The sequence below is a fragment of the Schistocerca gregaria genome, chromosome 2, assembly GCF_023897955.1.
Source record: "Schistocerca gregaria isolate iqSchGreg1 chromosome 2, iqSchGreg1.2, whole genome shotgun sequence".
Classification (NCBI taxonomy): Eukaryota; Metazoa; Arthropoda; class Insecta; order Orthoptera; family Acrididae; genus Schistocerca; species Schistocerca gregaria.
Genome location: NC_064921.1, coordinates 595,402,694 through 595,422,062, shown reverse-complemented (window position 1 = coordinate 595,422,062; position 19,369 = coordinate 595,402,694). Strand labels below are relative to the sequence as shown.

Genomic DNA, 19,369 nt, shown 5'->3' with positions numbered 1-19,369 from the left:
CAAAAGCAAAACAAGGATAATGGAATTTAGTCAAATTAAATCGGATGATGCTGAGGGAATTAGATTAGGAAATGAGACACTTAAAGTAGTAAGAGTTTTGCTATTTGGGGAGCAAAATAACGGATGATGGGCGAAGTAGGGAGGATATAAAATGTAGACTGGCAGTGGCAAGGAAAGTGTTTCTGAAGTAGAGAAATTTAACATCGAGTATAGATTTGTGTCAGGAAGTCGTTTCTGAAAGTATTTGTATGGAGTGTAGCCATGTATGGAAGTGAAACATGGACGATAACTAGTTTGAACAAGAAGAGAATAGAAGCTTTCGAAATGTGGTGCTACAGAAGAATGTTGAAGATTAGGTGGGTAGATCACGTAACTAATGACGAAGTATTGAACAGGATTGGGGAGAAGAGAAGTTTGTGGCACAACTTGACTAGAAGAAGGGATCGGTTGGTAGGACATGTTCTGAGGCATCAAGGGATCACCAATTTAGTATTGGAGGGCAGCGTGGAGGGTAAAAAATGTAGAGGGAACCAAGAGATGAGTACACTAAACAGTTTCAGAACGATGTAGGTTGCAGTAGGTACTGGGAGATGAAGAAGCTTGCACAGGATAGAGTAGCGTGGAGAGCTGCATGAAACCAGTCTCAGGACTGAAGACCACAACAACAGTTAGAGACAATCATTAGATTTACTCCTGGTATACAGTGTGTTCTTAACAAATAACTTATTAAATAATGTAATGCCACACTGTTCACTCATATCAAACTATTAGACATACTATACACACATTGTTTCATAACACTTTACTCACTAAACAAACAAACACACCGGTGATCTCTGGGCCATTTTCTGTACTGCAACTTTCCAATTGCTATCCTGAAAAATTGAGTCACCATATCTCTATAATGACTGGAATGTTGAGTTTAGAAAGAGGAAGAGGTGTTAGTATTGTGCTATGCATAGCTTGGGGTAAGTATTTCTAGAAAAGGAAAAAAAAGAAGGAAAAAACATAGTGTGAAGGTGTTAGGTGGAATGTTTTATAGCCATTATTATTACATATTTCTATAACTTTTTTTTTTTTTTTTTTTTTTTTTTTTTTTTTTTTTTTTTTTTAAATCAAACCCCTACTCTTTACATGATGCAGTGATAAGCTAATCTATTCTATATGTCTTCTGTCTAAACCATTCAGCCAATGACTGACATACTTCCTACAGCGTAATCAGTCAACAGGGAACTTAGTTACAAATTTTCAGTAGCTACACAGTACCTTATCATCATCATATAATGACTGCAGTGAGCAATGTAATGTCTTTTTTCCTAACAAACCGATATTCGTACAAGTATTGTATTCCATTAATATATATATACTCAAGGAGAGAAGTGAGAAACGAGTGTGTGTACCAGTAAATTAGGCCTATTAAACATTGTACACAACTGCTGTTTGACGAACGTGAGAGTATGGGAAAAAGGTTCTGGTTATACACGCAGTAGTTAAATTTTACTGCACTTAAAAAATAAAATCTAGCCCCAACTTATTGAGAAGAGGTAAAAGACTATACAACAGGCATGATAGACTTACTTTCTTCGATCTAGTATGATACACAAAGGACTCGAGGTAATTATACTGAAATTACGTTGTCATGTACGCCTACTTATATATATGTATGCGAGTGATGGATTTCGCTCGGTACATTTTCTTATTTGGTACATTTTCTTATTTCTAACATTCTATTAATATATACCGCTATCTGAAAACCAATTAGATTTTCATATTGTACATCCCTCTAAGTTCACGTATGGGGTGACCGGCTCTCACAAAAGTAATAATTTACCAATTCATTTCAGTTGCGCGGTTTTTAGCAATGTTCACTGTTCGTATTTCTGGTCATTATTAGGCAAATACATTGCCCGTTTATGTACATCAGTACACCGTACCGTCAAAATGTTTCCACGCTGATGCGCACAAATTCCATAACTCAATTAAAAATGCCTTTCACTCTACAAAGTTAACTTCAGTTTTACATTCAGTATTTGCTTTCCCGATGTTGCAAGAGAGAACTTCATTCTACAAATTATCAGGCGTAGTAACACGTCTCCTTCGGTAGCTCAGTTGGTAGAGCGGTGGACTGTAGAGGAACTTGTATGGCAGAAATCCATAGGTCGCTGGTTCAAATCCGGCCCGAAGGAATATTTTTAGCGCCTCTTATGAGTATCACTTTACATTTATGCAGCTTAAACGATACCAATAATAAACAAAATTGTTGTTGGGTTATCTTTAACGTTTATTTTCTCTTGCATTTGCGGTCACTGTGCTCAAAGGAAACCTCAAAAAGACTGTTAGTTAATGCTTTTTCTCCCAAAACTTCGCCGTCATACACCTCGGCGTGCCGTTTGACAGTGTGTTGTGGTATTTCCACCACTAGTAATGCTTTCCAAAAAAATTGAACATTACAGTGTAAACAAGGGAAAAAGTGAAAATGCATTACTCTTCAGTTGCCCATTTCCCCGGCTAAAATTAATGTTATAAAATTAAAGTTTTGTACATATATTGTGCTTTTCCTTCCAAACAACTGCAATTGTACGTTCGTATTACTCTTAATTCCTAATTTCGTGTAGCCGTTTCAAAAATTTACGACCCTGCCAGGATTCGAACCTGGAATCTTCTGATCCGTAGTCAGACGCGTTATCCATTGCGCCACAGGGCCCATGAGGGTTGATGAATTTACCAAAGACAACTTGTATTGAATGATATCAGTATTAGGCTTTGCTAATGTTTCTGTGCTATGGGTCATAGTTTATGACTAATGTCACTGAATGATACTACATTTTACGGGTTTTCGTGAATGTGCATTTCATTGAAGTCTAAGAATTGACAATCTAGACATAAGATTAGGACCAACTCATAAAATCGTGTTACAGGCTACATCTGCACTGGGCTCGCATTCGGGAGGACGACGGTTCAATCCCGTCTCCGGCCATCCTGATTTAGGTTTCCGTGATTTCCCTAAATCGTTTCAGGCACATGCCGGGATGGTTCCTTTGAAAGGGCACGGCCGATTTCCTTCCCAATCCTTCCCTAACCCGAGCTTGCGCTCCGTCTCTCATGATCTCGTTGTCGACGGGACGTTAAACAGTACCCACCACCACCACCACCACGCTACATCTGTATTTGCAAACCAACATGACGTGCATATCAGAGTGAGTGTACGTCCCATTGGACACTTGCTAGGGTTTTTTCGTGTTCCATTCACGTGGGAAGAACGATTGTTTGAAAGTCTGTGCTTACAGCAATTATTCTAATCTTATCCCCATTATCCCTATTTGAGTGATACGTAAGGGATAGTTTTATATTCCCAGATTAATCATTTAAAGCCAGTTCTTGAAACCTTGTAGACTTTCTCTGGATAATTTCTGTCTGTCTTTAAGAGTCTTCCAGTTTAGTTCCTTCAGTAACAGGTATCTCTCTGACAGTCTCCCTGGAATTTAACAAATATGTGACCATTCGTGCTGCCCTTCTCTATATACGTTCAATATTCCCTGTTAATGCTATCTGGTACGGGTCCTACACCATTGAGAAATATTCTAGATCTGGTCGAGAGTGATTTGTAAGTAATCTCAGTATTCTACCAATAAACGGAAGTCTACCAGCGTTTCTCTATCTGTATCCATATGCTTGGTTTCTCACCTACTTCGCAATAATCTCTGTTTCTTTAGAAGTTTCTTTACAGTGGCTGTATATCATGGAGGTTTCCTCCCATTATGAGCTGTTATACTGGTACTATCTATCCAGTACTGTGTCAACTATTCTTTTAAACTTAAGCCAGAGTTCTCCTCTACATGCTCCTGCCCTGTACTGAAAGTTCCAAGTTCCTCATTAAGATACGACACTACTGATTTTTTATCTGGTTTTAGTGAGCATATATACCAGGTGATCAAAAAGTCAGAATAAATTTGAAAACTGAATAAATCAAGGAATAATGTAGATAGAAGAGTACAAATTCACACCCACGCTTAGAATGACATGGGGTTTTATTAGAACCAAAAAAAATAAAGACGTTCAGAAAATGTCCGACAGATGGCGCTTCATCTGATCTGAATAGCAATAATTAGCACAACAAAGTAAGGCAAAGCAAAGTTGATGTTCTTTACAGGAAATTTTCAATTTGTCCACCATCATTCCTCAACAATAGCTGTAGTCGAGGAATAATGTTGTGAACAGCACTGTAAAACATGTCCAGACTTATGGTTAGGCATTGGCGTCGTATGTTGTCTTTCAGCATCCCTAGAAATGTCGGTCGATCACGATACACTTGCGACTTCAGGTAACCCCAAAGCCAATAATCGCACGGACTGAGGTCTGGGGACCTGGGAGGCCAATCATGACGAAAGTGGCGGCTGAGCACACGATCATCACTAAACGACGCGCGCAAGAGATCTTTCATGCGCCTAGCAATACTTTTTTTTTGTTCTAATAAAACCCCATGTCATTCCAAGCATGTGTGTCAATTTTTACTTCTGTATCTACGTTATTCCGTGGTATGTTAAGTTTTCTAATTTATACTGACTTTTCTGCTTATTTTAGCTGTCCTTTGTACTTTGGTAATCATTGTTGCCACAACTTCGTCATTGTCACTGATACTAGTTTCGATGTGGAGAGTTTTATTTGATTCCATTAGATCCAATATTTTTCCATCCTGAGTGGGGTTCCCAACTATCTGTTCTAGGTAGTTTTCAGAGAAGCCATTTATTAAAGTTTCACAGGACGTCTTATCGCGCCCACCACTTACAAAACTGTAATTTTACCAATTGATTGTTGGATAATTAAAGCCTCCACTGATGATTACAGTATGATTGGGGAACTGACCAACAAGGGAACTGAAGTTTCCTCTGAAGTTTTTGGTGACGTCAGGAGATGAGTCTGGTGTGCGATAGAAGAATCCAACTATCATTTTATACCCATCCCTGATACTGAGTCTTGTCCAGACAACCAACTTATCCCATGTTAGAGAAAGCATTCACAGTGAGGGTGCATTTTGGCTGATACAGTGCACTACAATCTCACATGAGGCTTCAATTTCTGTTTTAGTGGATTTGAATTTCTTGTCTGCTGCGACAAATACACACCTCCATTTCCCATTTGCCTGTTTCTCGATATACACTGAAGTTTTCCCTAAAAACCCAACTGCTACCAATTAAGTCTTTGGGCAAACAGTCTCACATCCTGCTTGTATTTCTATCTCGGTGGATTTGAGTTTCTTGCCCACTGCGACAATAATTTAAATTAAGCCCACTGATTATCTTTTAATCTGTTGAGCTAAAAAGTTGCTGATTCCCAATAAATACACACAACGAGATTTCGACTAGGTGGCACAAAAAACTGTGGTAAAGACTAATAGTTTCTTAAAATATTTTGACGTTAGTTACAGTTGTTAGCAAATTCGAAATCAGAGTTAATTTACAATAAATGCATAAAATACACTCCTGGAAATTGAAATAAGAACACCGTGAATTCATTGTCCCAGGAAGGGGAAACTTTATTGACACATTCCTGGGGTCAGGTACATCACATGATCACACTAACAGAACCACAGGCACATAGACACAGGCAACAGAGCATGCACAATGTCGGCACTAGTACAGTGTATATCCACCTTTCGCAGCAATGCAGGCTGCTATTCTCCCATGGACACGAGCGTAGAGATGCTGGATGTAGTCATGTGGAACGGCTTTCCATGCCATTTCCACCTGGCGCCTAAGTTGGACCAGCGTTCGTGCTGGACGTGCAGACCGCGTGAGACGACGCTTCATCCAGTCCCAAACATGCTCAATGGGGGACAGATCCGGAGATCTTGCTGGCCAGGGTAGGTGACTTACACCTTCTAGAGCACGTTAGGTGGCACGGGATACATGCGGACGTTCATTGTCCTGTTGGAACAGCAAGTTCCCTTGCCGGTCTAGGAATCTACATCTACATGTACATCTACATCTACATCCGTACTCCGCAAGCCACCTGACGGTGTGTGGCGGAGGGTACCCTGAGTACCTCTATCGGTTCTCCCTTCTATTCCAGTCTCGTATTGTACGCGGAAAGAAGGATTGTCGGTATGCTTCTGTGTGGGCTCTAATCTCTCTGATTTTATCCTCATGGTCTCTTCGCGAGATATACGTAGGAGGGAGCAATATACTGCTTCACTCTTCGGTGGAGGTATGTTCTCTAAACTTTAACAAAAGCCCGTACCGAGCTACTGAGCGTCTCTCCTGCAGAGTCTTCCACTGGAGTTTATCTATCATCTCCGTAACGCTTTCGCAATTACTAAATGATCCTGTAACGAAGCGCGCTGCTCTCCGTTGGATCTTCTCTATCTCTTCTATCAACCCTACCTGGTGCGGATCCCACACTGCTGAGCAGTATTCAAGCATTGGGCGAACAAGCGTACTGTAACCTACTTCCTTTGTTGTCGGATTGCATTTCCTTAGGATTCTTCCAATGAATCTCAGTCTGGCATCTGCTTTACCGACGATCATCTTTATATGATCATTCCATTTTAAATCACTCCTAATGAGTACTCCCAGATAATTTATGGGATTAACTGCTTCCAGTTGCTGACCTGCTATTTTGTAGCTAAATGATAAGGGACCTATCTTTCTATGTATTCGCATCACATTACACTTGTCTACATTGAGATTCAATTGCCATTCCGTGCACCATGCGTCAATTCGCTGCAGATCCTCCTGCATTTCAGAACAATTTTCCATTGTTGCAACCTCTCGATACACCACAGCATCATCTGCAAAAAGCCTCAGTGAACTTCCGATGTCATCCACCAGGTCATTTATGTATATTGTGAATAGCAACGGTCCTATGACACTCCCCTGCGGCACACCTGAAATCACTCTTACTTCGGAAAACTTTTCTCCATTGAGAATGGCATGCTGCATTCTGTTATCTAGGAACTCCTCAATCCAATCACACAATTGATCTGATAGTCCGTATGCTCTTACTTTGTTCATTAAACGACTGTGGGGAACTGTGTCAAACGCCTTGCGGAAGTCAAGAAACACGGCATCTACCTGTGAACCCGTGTCTATGGCCCTTTGAGTCTCGTGGACGAATAGCGCGAGCTGGGTTTCACACGACCGTCTTTTTCGAAACCCATGCTGATTCCTACAGAGTAGATTTCTAGTCTCCAGAAAAGACATTATACTCGAACATAATACGTGTTCCAAAATTCTACAACTGATCGACGTTAGAGATATAGGTCTATAGTTCTGCACATCTGTTCGACGTCCCTTCTTGAAAACGGGGATGACCTGTGCCCTTTTCCAATCCTTTGGAACGCTTCGCTCTTCTAGAGACCTACGGTACACCGCTGCCAGAAGGGGGGCAAGTTCCTTCGCGTACTCTGTGTAAAATCGAACTGGTATTCCATCAGGACCAGCGGCCTTTCCTCTTTTGAGCGATTTTAATTGTTTCTCTATCCCTCTGTCGTCTACTTCGATATCTACCATTTTGTCAACTGTGCGACAATCTAGAGAAGGGAGCACAGTGCAGTCTTCCTCTGTGAAACAGCTTTGGAAGAAGACATTTAGTAATTCGGCCTTTAGTCTGTCATCCTCTGTTTCAGTACCATTTTGGTCACAGAGTGTCTGGACATTTTGTTTTGATCCACCTACCGCTTTGACATAGGACCAAAAGTTCTTAGGATTTTCAGCCAAGTCAGAACATAGAACTTTACTTTCGAATTCATTGAACGCCTCTCGAATAGCTCTCCTCACACTACATTTCGCTTCGCGTAATTTTTGTTTGTCTGCAAGGCTTTGGCTATGTTTATGTTTGCTGTGAAGTTCCCTTTGCTTCCGCAGCAGTTTTCTAACTCGGTTGTTGTACCACGGTGGCTCTTTCCCATCTCTTATGATCTTGCTTGGCACATACTCATCTAACGCATATTGTACCAAGGCTTTGAACTTTGTCCACTGATCCTCAACACTGTCTGTACTTGAGACAAAACTTTTGTGTTGAGCCACCAAGTACTCTGAAATCTGCTTTTTGTCACTTTTGCTAAACAGAAAAATCTTCCTACCTTTTTTAATATTTCTATTTACGGCTGAAATCATCGATGCAGTAACCGCTTTATGATCGCTGATTCCCTGTTCTGCATTAACTGATTCAAATAGTTCGGGTCTGTTTGTCACCAGAAGGTCTAATATGTTATCGCCACGAGTCGGTTTTCTGTTTAACTGCTCAAGGTAGTTTTCAGATAAAGCACTTAAAAATATTTCACTGGATTCTTTGTCCCTGCCACCCGTTATGAACGTTTGAGTCTCCCAGTCTATATCCGGCAAATTAAAATCTCCACCCAGAACTATAACATGGTGGGGAAATCTACTCGAAATATTTTCCAAATTATTCTTCAGGTGCTGAGCCACATCAGCTGCTGAGCCCGGGGGCCTATAGAGACATCCAATTACCATGTCTGAGCCTGCTTTAACCGTGACCTTCACCCAAATCATTTCACAATTCGAATCTCCGTCAATTTCCTTCGATACTATTGCACTTCTTATCGCTATAAACACGCCTCCCCCTTCACTGTCCAGCCTATCTCTGCGGTATACATTCCAATCCGAGTTTAGGATTTCATTACTGTTTACGTCTGGTTTCAGCCAAGTTTCTGTTCCTAGTACTATATGGGCGTTGTGACCGTTTATTAATGAGAGCAGTTCTGGGACCTTTCTATAGACGCTCCTGCAGTTTACTATAAGCACATTAATATTGTTATTCCTTGTTGCATTTTGCCTACTCCTGCCTTGCCGCGTCTCAGGAGGCGTCTTGTCGGGCCTAGGGAGGGAATTCTCTAACCTAAAAAAACCCCATGTGCACTCCACACGTACTCCGCTACCCTCGTAGCCGCTTCCGGCGTGTAGTGCACGCCTGACCTATTCAGGGGGACCCTACATTTCTCCACCCGATAGCGGAGGTCGAGAAATTTGCACCCCAGCTCTCCGCAGAATTGTCTGAGCCTCTGGTTTAAGCCTTCCACTCGGCTCCAAACCAGAGGACCGCGATCGGTTCTGGGAACGATACTACAAATAGTTAGCTCTGATTCCACCCCGCGAGCGAGGCTTTCCGCCTTCACCAACTCCGCCAACCGCCTGTACGAACTGAGGATGACCTCTGAACCCAGACGGCAGGAGTCATTGGTGCCGACATGAGCAACAATTTGCAGTCGGGTGCACCCAGTGCTCTCTATAGCCGCCGGTAGGACCTCCTCCACATCTCGGATGAGACCCCCCGGCAAGCAGACAGAGTGAACACTGGCCTTCTTCCCCGACCTTTCCGCTATTTCCCTAAGGGGCTCCATCACCCGCCTAACGTTGGAGCTCCCAATAACTAATAAACCCCTCCCCCCGTGTGCCTGCTCGGACCTTGCTGAAGGAGCGGCCACATGTCCACTCACAGGCAGAGCGGGCGATGCCACACGGCCAGCCTCCACATTGACCCTCCGCCTCGTGCGCCGCGAACGCCGCTGAACCCGCCACTCCCCTTGGGGGAGAGGGTGGCCCAACAGCGCCCGGTACCCACGAAGATGTCTCGACAGCAGGGACAGTGGGTGAAGCATGTAACACCTGGGGTGTACCTTGCGACGCAGCAGACTCCCCACTGCCGCTACACTCCGAGGCAGCAGCCTGAAGACGGCTAACCGCGGCCATCAACACGCTCAGCTGTCCGCGAAGAGTGGCCATCTCCTCCTGCGTCCGTACACAGCAGCCACACATCCTATCCATCCTAAGAAATCAATTTACTATAGAGTGTTAATAAACTTTTTGATAGACTGCTAATTCACTAAAGGCGGTTGATTATTGACTAAACTGTCATTACTAACCACTTCTTGTAGAAAACAAGGAAAATAGCACTACCTGTCTCTGGACTGTATTCAAAACAAACACGAGATCTATGGAACACTTAATAGCACTCGACTATTAAAGCTTCCTAAAAGCAAAAACACGCAGAAGAAGAAGTGACAAGTAAGAAAAATACAGTTAATACTTAAATTAAGGTAGCTCGCTGCACAGCAGACGTGAAGCAGACGGCGGTTAGGGCGAATGGTAGAATGATGGGTCGATGACGGTTTGGATGTACCGTGCACTATTCAGTGTCCCCTCGACGATCACCAGAGGTGTACGGCCAGTGTAGGAGATCGCTCCCCACACCATGATGCCGGGTGTTGGCCCTGTGTGCCTCGGTCGTATGCAGTCCTGTTTGTGGCGCTCACCTGCACGGCGCCAAACACGCATACGACCATCATTGGCACCAAGGCAGAAGCGACTCTCATCGATGAAGACGACACGTCTCCATTCGTCCCTCCATTCACGCCTGTCGCGACATCACTGGAGGCGGGCTGCACGATGTTGGGGCGTGAGCGGAAGACGGCCTAACGGTGTGCGGGACCGTAGCCCAGCTTCATGGAGACGGTTGCGAATGGTCCTCGCCGATACCCCAGGAGCAACAGTGTCCCAAATTTGCTGGGAAGTGGCGGTGCGGTCCCCTACGGCACTGCGCAGGATCCTACGGTCTTGGCGTGCATCCGTGCGTCGCTGCGGTCCGGTCCCAGGTCGACGGGCACGTGCACCTTCCGCCGACCACTGGCGACAACATCGATGTACTGTGGAGACCTCACGCCCCCACGTGTTGAGCAATTCGGCGGTACGTCCACCCGGCCTCCCGCATGCCCACTATACGCCCTCGCCCCAAGTCCATCGTCAACTGCACATACGGTTCACGTCCACGCTGTCGCGGCATGCTACCAGTGTTAAAGACTGCGATGGAGCTCCGTATGCCACGACAAACTGGCTGACACTGACGGCGGCGGTGCACAAATGCTGCGCAGCTAGCGCCATTCGACGGCCAACACCGCGGTTCCTGGTGTGTCCGCTGTGCCGTATGTGTGATCATTGCTTGTACAGCCCTCTCGCAGTGTCCGGAGCAAGTATGGTGGGTCTGACACACCGGTGTCAATGTGTCCTTTTTTCCATTTCCAGGAGTGTATATAGGTCTACCTCTCTTTAAGGGAAAACTAGATGTAACACAATACGTTAGTTAGAATATCTGCTTCGGTAACTAAATCAAAAACGCTGATTTCGGTCATCTGCTCATAGATTATGCAAAGAAAAATAGTAGCTTCCGAAAATTCTCAAAACACACGTTTATTTGTGTTTATATAGAGTGTGGTTAAGTTCTACCAGAGAATACATCACTTCTGAATTTCAAACACTGATTTGCTACGAAATAAGTTACGTATCCAAAGCATTCTTACCAGTAACTTACGAAATATGTTTTGTAGCCATCCGAAAATTTTCAAACTAACCTGTTTCTTATGCAGTAGTGGAATGAAATTAAGGAACGATTGTTTTGAACTACGATATTTGTACTATTCTCAAAAATTTTGATAGAGCACAATTTACTTTGAGCCCACAATTGATGTCAATACTGATTTATCGCGGAAATTTCACAATATATCACCAAAAGGAATTGATACAATCAATAAAATAATACACAGAAGCGACATGAACAGTAAATTATGCGAATCTGGAACTTTAAATCAGTACAAATCTTGCACACGCGGTCTCAAACAAGGGAAAATCCCTAAGTCGACGTTTGCCGAAAAAGAACACTGCGGCGTGAGTTTTTCTCGATCAATATTGCTAAAATGTGGAACACCAACGAAGCACGTCTTCTTCCTTTTGCACCTAAATAAGACACGAAATTATATGGGCTATTAAGCACATGACAACTGGGAAAACTCCTGGTCCTGACAACATTCAAAACCGTGTCCTACAGGAGTTCACGGAAAAAGCAGTAAATACTTCGCACATATCATGAAAGCCATCCAATGGCTCCCATTTGGAGGTTGGCCAAGGTCCTGATGTTCAGGAAGCCAGGAAAAGACCACTCCCTCTCACAAAATTGCCACCCTATCGGTCTGCAGTCCTCTCACAGCGAGATTGTTGAGTAGGTTATTCTCAAGCATCTCACTAGGCACTGCATCACCAACAACACCCTGAGACATGAGCAATTGTGATTCAGTAATCACTAATCCTCAACATAACTACTCCTCTGCGTAATGGAACATACAACACGCGGCTACAACACCAACAGAGCTACAGGGCCTGCATTCCTAGACATCGAAGGCCGCTGATCGTCTGTGGCACAACAGCCTCATTCGCAAACTCAGCGACTCTAGTTTTTCCGATGGACTCATACATCTCATGGACTCATACCTCAACAACAGATGTTCAACACTGACGTTCAGGCAAACAGTCAACATGACATGGTATACAAGTGGGAGTACCCCAAGACAGTATACTTGGGGATCCCTCTTGTTTAACCTCTATATTAACGACTTTCCAATAACACAAAACACGATGGCAGACATCTATGCAGATACACTGCCATCCTAGGGCAAGGTTGAAAGGCACCAAACATCAATTCACAATTACAATCAGCACTCAGAACTGCCAAGTCTTGAATAGAACAACGTCGTGTTTAGGTAAATGTCGACAAGGGCGAAATAGTTCACTTGCAAACTGTAAAAACTGCGCAAAACCACCCACTGCAGACAAATAACACTACACACATGCCTAATACGTTTCTGTGCAAAAAGTAGGCACCTTAGTGCCTGGTTGGACTGGAAAATAACATGGAGGTACCACATAAAATATGTACCTAGCATACACGATGCCCAGACACCTGTATCAAATGCTCTAGAGGCGTAGCACATTGAATAGCAACGTGCCGAGATCCATGCAGGTGGCACTGATCAGACCACTGATGATGTATGCTGCACCAGTTAGGGAATATACAGTTCCAACATGCAGATAATACAGAACAAGATGCTATGTATAAGAAGCAGTGCTCCATGATACTTATGCAGCATGGACCATCACACAGAATACCACCTTGATACTCTCACAGAGGTATTCAAAAATTCGCCAAATGGCTATACAGGAACTCACATTCAAACAGTTCCTCTCTCTTTGCCAGAGACAGTTAACCACCTATGGCTTGTAAAGGCACAGAGACAAAGCGAGTACTGGTGAACCCCTGCATTACCGCAAAACTAATTGGCAGTGACAGCTGAATGTGTCCAGCCAACCATCTGTCAATGCAGGGAAGCCACATTGCACACTAAACTCTAACAAAACCCAACAAAACTCCACACACTGTGTGATCGATTTATGACCAATCGTCCAATCATATGACAATCTTTGCATATTAGTGGCTCAGTAGACATCATAGTGCCCAGACTCAGCAGTACCTCTTCTCAGTTTGTACTAATACCCTATAGGACGAAAGTAAGCTATGACAATGGTACCAATCATTGCACAACACCCAAAATTTAACCTTCATCTTACCCTTGCACGGTCTGTTACAGATAGCAAGAAAACCGCTGCTGCTCTTACTAACTGTACTGGCTGTTGCAGTTTTTCCCTTGGTGCTTTTTTCTCTCTGTCTTTAAACCTGCTAGCCTTCATTTGCTTTTTGGCCACTTCTGTGTCCTAGATGGGCTCATGTTATTGGACAATCCTATCCAAATACATGAACATCATGACCCCCATATCTCATGATCTTCTTAATTGAAACCAACAACACGGAGGTGACAGTAGACGTTTTGTGGTGGCCACCACGTCGGTGTGGGCGTGGAAGGGCTCCACACTTTGAAATTAAAAAGAAAAAAAAATCCTAGTTGTCTTTGAATAGAAGCCTTGCAGTTCTTCGCTGATTCTCCATATCTCTCTGTATGTTCTTGTTGCAAATGGTGATTGCCTAGTTTCAGTTGTTCTTTGTTTACTAAGACTGGGAGCCAGAAACATAGGGTGGCCCTGAGTGTTCCAGAGATTATCCAAAGTGTCTCCTTCAGGTGGACACCCACTTTAGCTAAGTGTGCACTTTTCATCCAGACTGGGGAACAGTATTAAGCCACGATACAGGCAAGGGCTAGTGCTAAAGTCCTCAATGTGCTCACACCACAACACTACGTCATTCCAGTCACTTTCGACGTTGTAGCATTACGGAATTTTAGTTTCTGTTTTGTATCATCTGTATGTGATTTATTTGCTACAGTGCGATCTAATTTGATTCCCAAGTACAATCATGTTCAGAAGATGCAGAACACCTTGAACAACTAGAGATAGGAGATGCATAGTCACCGGACATGTACATTAGTATGATTAACATTTCAAAACTGTGCTCGGGGGTTCTTGGTCAGCATCGATATCAGGTTGCAACACCACCTATTCGTAAAAAGTGCCTGCAGCGCTCGTTGTCGCTATAAACTGAGGGTAATGGATCAGTGTGACTTGAGCAGAAGTGCAGGGCGCCTCACAGACGTATGAGCGTGCCATACCAGCAAATCAATGATTTCGCAAAGGGGGTGCATTATTGGCATGAGATAATGTGATGCATCCATCTCGGAAATTGCTGCTCATCTGGGACAAAGTGTTTCAGTAGTGCAACGAGTGTGAGCAGAATAGTTCACGAAAGGCTGTAGAACACGATGGCATGTGTTAGGTCGCACCACGTAGACCACCCTCCAAGAAGATCGACACCTTATCCGAATGGGATTGTAGGACAGATATGTATCGTCCTCGGCTGTGGCGCAACAGTGGAACTATTTCACACATCGTACAGTCCATCACGGTTTGTTATGGAATGGGTTACATGCACATCATCAACTTCTCTGCCTACCTTTGATGAATGTGGTGAAACATGCTTGACAGCATGTCGTATGGAATGACGTCACTGGGGACAGGAATGGCATCGGATAGTGTTTTTGGACGAATCCAGATTCTGTTTGTTTGAAAACGATGACTGCATTTTGGTTTTTCACAGACAGGGGGAGCGGCATCATAGTGACTGCATTCACACAAGACATACAGCACCAACTCGAGGCCTTACGGTGTGGGATGCTATTGGGTACAACCGCAAGTCACAGTTGGTGCGTATATAGTGCACTGTGACCAGTGTGACGTATGTGAATGATATCCTGTGAACTGTAGTCATACCCTTTCTGCAAAACACCCCAGGCGCCATTTTTCAGCTATTGCTGCATGAACACATGCCTTCTCTGTGTCACAGGATGTCAGCTTTTTGTCCTGGTCCATCTGATCATCAGATATGTTGCCAATAAAAAATGTGTGGGATATAGTGAAATGACAGGTGCAGTGCTGTGACCCAGTGCCAACTGCCACAGATAAGCTTTGGAACCAGGTGATTGTAGCATGGATAGGTATACCACGGGACGCCATTCATACTTTATATGTGTCGATGTCATCATGCATGTAACAAGGTATCAAGGCCCATAGCGGACCCTGTGCCAACTAGGCAACATGGCACATGTCGAACTGAGGTGACTGAAATGCCAATCATTTCTGTAGAACATACTAATGTGCATTTCTGTGAATATGAACATTGTATCTCTAGTCGTTCAAGGTTTCTTCTGTAAATCAGTATACAGGGTGTTACAAAAAGGTACGGCCAAACTTTCAGGAAACATTCCTCACACACAAACAAAGAAAATATGTTATGTGGACATGTGTCTGGAAACGCGTACTTTCCATGTTAGGCTCGTTTTATTACTTCTCTTCAAATCATATTAATCATGGAATGGAAACACACAGCAACAGAACGTACCAGCGTGACTTCAAACACTTTGTTACAGGAAATGTTCAAAATGTCCTCCGTTAACGAGGATACATGCACCCACCCTCCGTCGCATGGAATCCCTGATGAGCTGATGCAGCCCTAGAGAATGGCGTATTGTCTCACAGCCGTCCACAATACGAGCACGAAGAGTCTCTACATTTGGTATTGGGGTTGCGTAGACAAGAACTTTCAAATGCCCCCACAAATGAAAGTCAAGAGGGTTGAGGTCAGGAGAGCGTGGAGGCCATGGAATTATGGAATTGGTCCGCCTCTACGAATCCATCGGTCACCGAATCTGTTGTTGAGAAGCGTACGAACACTTCTACTGAAATGTGCAGGAGCTCCATCGTGCACGAACCACATGTTGTGTCATACTTGTAAAGGCACATGTTCTAGCAGCACAGGTAGAGTATCCCGTATGAAATCATGATAACGTGCCCCATTGAGCATAGGTGGAAGAACATGGGGTCCAATCAAGACATCACCAACAATGCCTGCCCAAACGTTCACAGAAAATCTGTGTTGATGACGTGATTGCACAATTGCGTGCGGATTCTCGTCAGCCCACACATGTTGATTGTGAAAATTTACAATTTGATCACGTTGGAATGAAGCCTCATCCGTAAAGAGAACATTTGCACTGAAATGAGGATTGACACATTGTTGGATAAACCATTCGTGAAGTGTACCCGTGGATGCCAATCAGCTGCTGATAGTGCCTGCACACGCTGTACATGGTACAGAAACAACTGGTTCTCCCGTAGCACTCTCCATACAGTGACGTGGTCAACGTTACCTTGTACAGCAGTAACTTCTCTGACACTGACATTAGGGTTATCGTCAACTGCACGAAGAATTGCCTCGTCCATTGCAGGTGTCCTCGTCGTTCTAGGTCTTCCCCAGTCGCGAATCATAGGCTGTCATGTTCGGTGCTCCCTAAGACGCCGATCAATTGCTTCGAACGTCTTCCTGTTCTGGAAATCTGTCTCGATACAAACGTACCGCGCCACGGCTATTGCCCCGTGCTAATCCATACATCAAATGGGCATGTGCCAACTCCGCATTTGTAAACATTGCACTGACTGCAAAACCACGTTCGTGGCGAACACTAGCCTGTTGATGCTACGTACTGATGTGCTTGATGCTAGTACTGTAGAGCAATGAATCGCGTGTCAACACAAGCACCGAAGTCAACATTACCTTCCTTCAATTGGGCCAACTGGTGGTGAATCGAGGAAGTACAGTACATATTGACGAAACTAAAATAAACTCTAACATGGAAATTAAGCGTTTCCGGACACATGTCCACATAACACCTATTCTTTATTTGTGTGTGCGGAATGTTTCCCGAAAGTTTGGCCGTATCTTTTTGTAACACCCTGTATTTCGGTTTATTCTCATGTTTGAATATATAGGCCGCTCATTGAGAGCTGTAGTTTCACATTTTTATCTCTATGAGTGAGAGCATTATGGTGTGGTCGTTTTGTTAGTGTTTGGATGTAGATGCCACTTGGAGAAGTAGTAGACGTCCAGTACTTCCTGGTCTGCATTCGTAATTTCGTCAGGGTTAAAATTTTCGCTTTTCTGTGTGATGGCCAGGTTGTCCACGTGCGCAAATTTACTTTAATATGGTTCCTGGTCGGTCGCACGTTCGAATCCTGCCTCGGGCATGGATGTGTGTGATGTCCTTAGGTTAGTTAGGTTTAAGTAGTTCTAAGTTCTGGGGGACTGATGACCACAGCAGTTAAGTCCCATAGTGCCTAGAGCCATTTGAACCATTTTGTTCCTGGCATGTCAGCATGTATACAGATGGGTCATTTTAATCCATAATGAGGAATAACTCGTTGTAGAGTTAACAGCAAAATGTCTTAGATGAAAGTTGTCAGTGGTAAAGAGGTTCACTTATTGCTACTAATGTCAGTGATCTTGAACGTTATTTTCAAGATGATTTGGAGGTTAAAGTGATTTTTTGAAATGGGAACCCTGATATTTTATTTAATATCTGAAAACTTTTGTTACATATAAGATGTGCTTCCTGAACAAAGACGACAAACACTTGTAGATCATGATAAGTTCGAGAAGGCAAAGAGATTCTAGCTTTGTTTTGCAACACAGTTCATACGAATAAAAGTTTGGTTTACTTACTAAATTTGAATCAGGTAAAGTAACTGTCAGTTAGCACTGTGTGGTCCTATTGCGGCAGATCGTCACACAGTTTATTACTTTGCTTTTATACAGTGCCGGTGGTAGAGCGGACGAGAGAGTGATCGTTTGGGGCCAAAATGTTCTACCCTAGCCGAGCGTGGTATGGCAGAGAGGTGTCGCTCACGTCCACTTGCTGGAACTTGGTTCTTGTTTCAGTGCTAATTTAAGTGATTAATTCATCAAAACTTGCGACTCTATTTTGCTTTATTTGATTGAGCTAGATAGCTACAACGGCTGCCTACATTCAAAACAAAATTGTAGACATGATTACGATTGTAGGAGAGTGCCGGGGTATTCGCGTCCACGCGGCTGCACTTTATGTAAGACGTGTTCCCAGCAGAAGACACTAAAGTAACATCACTATTCACGATTTCACTGACATAGCCTGGAAACAGTTAAATCATGCACTACATAGTCATAGTTAAGGAGACAATGATTATTGCGTCGTAGTCGTCATTGAAATGGTTCAGCTACATCCTCATATTAGTTCATGGCAGATTCAAACGAAACTAGGATTGGCAAAGTCAACAATTCTCAGAATTCTAATGGCGCAGAGATCTCATGCTTACCATATCACGCTGACCCAAGAACTGATGCTGTGGGAGTTCAAAGAATGCCGTGCATGTCGTCATGGGGTTTTACATCGTCAAGAGGTGCTCACTTCAGTAATGCTTCCAGATGAAGCCACGTTTACAAATACTGGTGAATTAAACAAGCAAAGTTGTCATTACTGGTCGAATATCTATTCACACTATTACAGAACTGTTGAAAACCAGTATTATTAGGACCTTAATGTTTACTGCGAAATTGTCAATGGCTATATGATTGCTCCTTAGTTTTTTAATGGTAATGTTAATCAATATATTTTTTTTAGAAATGTCGATCCATCATTTACCAGGCTTACTTGAAGATGACTTAGAGATTTCAGATAAAGAATTTGGCGCAGTTGGGTGGTGCTCTGCAACATTACCCATAAGGACATTTTTAAATGAACAGTGTCCACACCAGTAGAGTGGACATGGTGGTCCCATTACATATCTTGCTTGTTCATCTGGTCTAATTTACACTCATTTTTAAATGTGTGGATATACGAAAAATAATTGTTATGAGCAGCAGCTAATGACAAGAGAAGACATGATGGAATATTTCCTGAGAGCTTGTGCAACCATTCCACGAGATGTCATATGAAACAAAACTCATCCCTCTAATGACATTCAACAAACCTTTTAAGTTATAACCCCTTATGCCTCTTCCAGTTTGTCTCTAACGCTGTATTTTGCTGTATCTCTCTTCTATTCTAAGTTAATGCCTACTAGAACTAAAAACATAATTGTTTATTTGACCTTCATTGAACTTTGCCATGATCTTGAATAATACAGGGTGAGCACAAAGTCTTGCCCTGATAAGAAAGAATTGTAACAGAAAAACCGCTTGACATAATAATTTACATTTGATGCCGTTACAT

General features: G+C 43.3%; 2 non-coding genes across 2 annotated transcripts; one reads left to right on the top strand and one right to left on the bottom strand.

Annotated features, from left to right (window-relative positions):
* Positions 1-2,094: 2,094 nt before the first annotated feature.
* Positions 2,095-2,186, top strand: Trnay-gua (transfer RNA tyrosine (anticodon GUA)). The gene is given in 2 exon segments: positions 2,095-2,131; positions 2,151-2,186. It is a non-coding gene; the product is annotated as a tRNA-Tyr (tRNA).
* A 445-nt stretch (positions 2,187-2,631) lies between these two features.
* Trnar-acg (transfer RNA arginine (anticodon ACG)) lies at positions 2,632-2,704 on the bottom strand. Its single transcript has one exon. It is a non-coding gene; the product is annotated as a tRNA-Arg (tRNA).
* Positions 2,705-19,369: the final 16,665 nt, after the last annotated feature.